Genomic DNA, 6,000 nt, shown 5'->3' on the forward strand with positions numbered 1-6,000 from the left:
TCTCAAACCCACAAACTGTGAGATCATGACCTGAGCTGAAATCGCACACTTAACCAACTGAGCCACTCAGGTGCCCCCAAAAGAATAAATTCTTGAACTGATATTGAGCAAGACAGTTTAGAAAAATAAGAACCATGAGCAAGATCTTTCTCACTAGTATAAGACTAACACTAGTTTTAGTAGAGAAATAGATGGTCATTGTGATAGAAGAGTAAACAATGAGCAAGACAGAAGAGATAGAAGAGCAAGACAGAAGAGAAACAAGAGCAAGATCTTTCTCACTAGTATAAGACTAACACTAGTTTTAGTAGAGAAATAGATGGTCATTGTGATAGAAGAGAAAATACATAAATAGACTCAAACATAGTTTAAGATATAATAGTGACAGCTTATTGAGTCATGGAGAAAGAATGGATTTTTTTTAATGGCATTGAACAAAATGACCAAAATATTTAAGAAATTAAGATGACCTGCCAAGCCCTTCCCTGTGGATTAATGTGGACTAATGATTTAATTGCCATAGTTCCAATAGTTAATTATCCATTTGTCATGAGTGATCTCTCTCTCTCTCTCTCTCTTTTGACTTTCATGATATCATAGTCTATTGGTTTTTCTCTCCTTTACTGGGGCATCCTTCTCAACTTCTTTTCTGGTTACTTGTGTCTTACACCAGCAATCATTGTCTTTGCATCTCTCTTCTATGCAGACTCACTTTCTTCCAAATTTAAATCTCCAAACCCAGTACTAAAACACTTAAAGGCACAAAATTGGCTCTCACTAAATGTTTGTTGAAGTAATGAATATTGAAAAAACTCTAAATTCCTCCTCAAGGCCAAATATGCACAGGATTTATATAAACAAAAGACTTGAATGGGAATTTTTAACAGCATAAAAATGTCATTTCCTTCTAAAAATTGCAGTTTATTTTTTTATAAACTGGATTTTTGAATAGGACTTTTTGAAGAAAAAAGTACTTTACTTAAAAAAATTTTTTTTGAGAGAGAGAGAGAGTGAGTATGCGAGAGGCAGAGAGGGAGAGAGAACCTTAGCCGGCTTCATGCCCAGCACAGAGCCTGACATGGGGCTCAGTCCCATGAGCCTTGAGATCATGACCTGAGCTGAAATCAAGAGTTGGCCAGTAAACCAACTGAGCCACCCAGTAGTCCCTAAAACAAAATCAGGAGCAGCAAGGCCTATGAAATATTAAATTTTATTTGTTTATTTATTTATACTTGAGAGAGATAGAGAGAACAAGAGAGCAAGAGAGAGCGCATGAGCAGGGGAGAGGGGCAGAGGGATAGACAAAATTCCAAGCAGGCTCCACACCCAGCATTCATCCTGACTTGGGGCTCAATCCCATGACCCTAGGTCATGATCTGATTTGAAACCAAGTGTTAGAGGCTCAAATGACTGAGCCACCTAGGTACTCCCATGAAATATTAAAAGATAAACATCACAGGCAGATAAATGGACTATCAAAAGAAGGCCAGACATAGATCTAAATAATCATGGATTTTATGATAAAGGTAACTTGCAAGTAAGTGAAGAAATTAGGATTATTTCATAATAGAATGGTGCTGGATCAACTGATTAAACATTTGGGAAAATTAAACTATTGGATATCTCTCTCACAGTTTTCTTCAAAATAAACTTCGGATAAGTTGAAGTCTTACATATTAAAAGAAAAATTTTAAAAAGTTTATATATTTGTTTTGAGAGAAACAGAGATAGTACAAGTGGGGGAAGGGAAGAATGAAAGGGAGACAGAGAATCCCAAGCAGGCTCCACACTGTCAGCATGGAGCCCAACATGGGGCTTGAATTCATACCAGGAGACCATGACCTGAGCCAAAACCAAGAGTAAGACACTTGACCAACTGAACCATCCAGGTGCTCCAAGGTTTATATATTTAAAGAGTGAGACAGAGGCATTTCCTGGGGGGATTGAGGCAAGATGGTGGAGAAATAGGGAGTTCCATACTTCCCACCTGCATCTCTCAAAGAAGGGCTGAAGCCAAAGGATTCTGAACCGCAAGAGGATTCTGAACCGCAAGAGTTTGGGAGGAAAAGAGACAGAGTCCACTAAGAAGACAGCCTCATAGGGCTTCCTCCAGAAAGAAACCAAAGTACACATGGTGGAAAGTCCCAAATATCACTACGAGTAGGGAAATAAAATAACCAAAGTCACAACAAGAGAGACCAAGGGACACCATTAAAAGAACACTTCCTGAATGGATAGGCCCTGGGCAGTCTATGAGCCTCCTTTTATATAGCAGTACTTGCAGATGCAGAGCTCATAAGCTTTTAAAACACACAAGAGACAGAAAACGAGCCAAAATGATGAAACGGAAGAACTCTCTTCAAAAGAATTTCCAGGAAGAAGTGACAGCTAAAGAATTGGTCAAAACAGGTATAAGCAATATAACTGACCAAGAATATAGAACAATAGTCATAAAATTCATCATTGGGCTTGAAAAAGGCATAGAAGACACCAGGGACACTATTGCTACAAAGATTATGGACCTTAAAAATAGTTGTAATGAATTTATAAATGGAGGTGGCCACTCCATGGATTGAAGAGGCAGAGAGGAGAATAGGTGAATTAGAAGACCCAATTATAGAAAAAGAGGAAGTCGATAAAAAGAGAGATAAATTGATCCAGGAGTATGAAAAGAGAATGTGAGAACTGAGTGATGCAATCAAACGAAACAATATCCGTATCAAAGAATTCCATAAGAAGAAGAAGACAGAGAAAGGGGCTAGAGGGGTACTTGAACAAATTATAGTCTAGAACTTCCTCAATCTGAGGAAGGAAACAGACATTGAAATCCAAGAGGCACAGAGAACTCCTCTCAGATGTAACTTGAATCAATCTTCTGTATGACATATCATAGTGAAACTGGCAAAATATAAGGATAAAGAGAGAATTCTGAAAGCAGCTAGGGATAAAAGTGCCCTAACATACAAAGGGAGACATATTAGGGTAGTTGCAGGCCTATCTACTGAAACTTGGCAGGCAAGAAAAAAATGGCAGGAAATCTTCAATTTGATGAACAGAAAAAATATGCAGCCAAGAATCCTTTATCCAGCAAGTATGTCACTCAGAATAGAAGGAGAGATAAAAGTTTTCCCAAACAAACAAAAATTGAAGGAATTCATCACCACTAAACCAGCCCTACAAGAAATCCTAAGAGGGACTCTATAAGAGAAATGTTGCAAGGAAAACAAAGTCCCAGAGGCACCACTACAAGCATGAATCTTATACAGAACACAGTGACTCTAAACCCATATTTTTCAATAATAACACTGAATGTAAATGAACTAAATGCTCCAATCCAAAGACATAGGGTATCAGAATGGATTAAAAAAAAAAGATCCATCTATTTGCTGTCTACAAGAGACTTATTTTAGACCTGAAGACACCTTCAGATTGAAAGTAAGGGGGTGGAGAAATATCTATCATGCTATTGGAACTCAAAAGAAAGCTGGAGTAGTCATACTTATATCAGACAAACTGGACTTTAAAGTTAAGGCAGTAACAAGAGATGAAGAAGGGCATTAATGGTAATTACAGGGTTTATCCATTAGAAGAGCTAAAATTATAAATGTCTACACACTGAATTCTGGATCACCCAAATACAAAAAACAATTAATCACAAACAGAAACAATCTTAATAAGAATGTGCTAATAGCAGGAGACTTTAATACTCCACTTGCAGCAATGGATAGATCAACTAGACAGAAAATCACTAAATAAACAATGGACCTGAATGACACATTGGACCAGATGGATTAGACAGATATCTTTAGAACTCTACATCCCGAGGCCATGGAATTCACTTTTTTCTCAAGTGCACATGGCACATTCTCCAAGATAGATCACATACTGGGACATAAATCAGCCCTCAATAAATAGAAAAGAATTGAGATCATACCATGCACACTTTCAGATCACAATGCTATGAAACTTGAAATCAATCACAGGAAGAAGTCTGGAAAACCTCCAAAAACATGGAGGTTAAAGAACACCCTACGGAAGAATGAATGGGCCAATCAGGCAATTAGAGAAGAAATTTTAAAAATATATGGAAACAAATGAAAATGAAAATACAACAATCCAAACTCTATTTGTATGGAGCCACAAAAGATCCTGAATAGCCAAAGTAATATTGAAGAAGAAAACCAAAGCGAGAGGCATCACAATCCCGGACTTTAGCCTCTGTTACAAAGCTGTAATCATCAAGACACTATGGTATTGCCTCAAAAACAGACATAGACCAATGGAATAGAATAGAGAACCCAGAATTGGAAATGCATGGCCATTAGTCTTTAACAAAGCAGGAAAGAGTATCCAATGGAAAAAAGACAGCCTCTTTAACAGATGGTGCTGGGAGAACTGGACAGCAACATGCAGAAGAATGAAACTAGACCACTTTCTTACAACATAGACAAAAATAAATTCAAAATGGATGAAGGACCTAAATGTGAGTCAGGAAACCATCAAAACCCTAGAAGAGAAAGCAGGAAACAACCTCCTTGACCTCCACCACAGCAATTTCTTACTTGACACATTCCCAAAGGCAAGGGAATCAAGAGCAAAAGTGAACTATTGGGACCTCATCAAGATAAAAAGCCTCTGCACGGCAAAGGAAACAATCAATAAAACTAATAGGCAACCGACAGAATGGGAAAAGATAGTTGCAAATGACATATCGGATAAAGAACTAGTATCCAAAATCTATAAGGAACTCACCAAACTTAACACCTGAAAAACAAATAATCCAGTGAAGAAATAGGCAGAAGACATGAACAGACACTTCTCCAAAGAGGACATCCAGATGGCCAACAGACACATGAAACGATGCTCAGCATCCCTCCTCATCAGGGAAATACAAATCAAAACCACACTGAGATACCACCTCACACTGGTCAGAGTGGCTAAAATGAACAAATCAGAGAACTCTAGATGCTGGGGAGGATGTGGAGAAACGGGCTCCCTCCTACACTGTTGGTAGGAATGCAGCCTGGTGCATTCTCTCTGGAAAACAGTGTGGAGGTTCCTAAAAAATTAACACTAGTACTCTCCTATGACCCAGCAATAGCACTGCTAGGAATTTACCCGAGGGATACAGGAGTGCTGATGCATAGTGGCACATGTATCCCAATGTTCACAGCAGCACTTTCAACAATAGCCAAATCATGGAAAGAGCCTAAATGTCCATCAACTGCTGAATGGGTCAAGAAGATGTGGTTTATCTATACAATGGAATACTACATGGCAATGAGAAAGAATGAAATCTGGCCATGTGTAGCAACATGGATGGAACTTGAGGGTGTTATGCTGAGCGAACTAAGTCAGGCAGAGAAGGACAGATACCATATGTTTTCACTCATATGTGGAACAGGAGGAACTTAAGAGAGGACCATGGTGGAGGGGAAGGGGAAAAATAGTTAAGGAAAGGGAGGGAGGCAAACCATAAGAGACTCTTAAATACTGGGAACAAACTGAAGGTTGATAGGGGTGGGGGAGAAGGGAAAAGGGGTGATGGCCATGAGGAGGGCCCTTGTTGGGATGAGCACTGCGTGTTACATGGAAAAAAATTGATATTAAACTATAAAATAAAAAAAATAAAAAAATAAAGTGCATTTCCATATAAAAAAAGAGTGAGACAGAAAAATCCCGTAAGTCTTAGAAAAAAATTATAGAATATTTTTATAATCTTAAAAAAGACCTTCCCAAAGGTATGTATATTTATATATATGTATAATATATATAATATATATTATATATACATACAGAGGGNATTGTTCTATAGAGACAGAGCAAGTAGGGGAGAAGGACAGAGAGAATCTTAAGCAGGTTTCACACTCAGTGGATGAATGAAGGGCTTGATCCCACGACACTGGGATCATGACCTGAGCCAAAATCAAGTGTCAGATGCTTAACTGACTGAGCAACTCAGGCGCCCCGAGAGTATAATACTTTTATGATACTTTTTTT

The sequence above is a fragment of the Crocuta crocuta genome, unplaced genomic scaffold (genome assembly GCF_008692635.1).
Source record: "Crocuta crocuta isolate KB4526 unplaced genomic scaffold, BGI_CrCroc_1.0 scaffold121, whole genome shotgun sequence".
Lineage (NCBI taxonomy): Eukaryota > Metazoa > Chordata > Mammalia > Carnivora > Hyaenidae > Crocuta > Crocuta crocuta.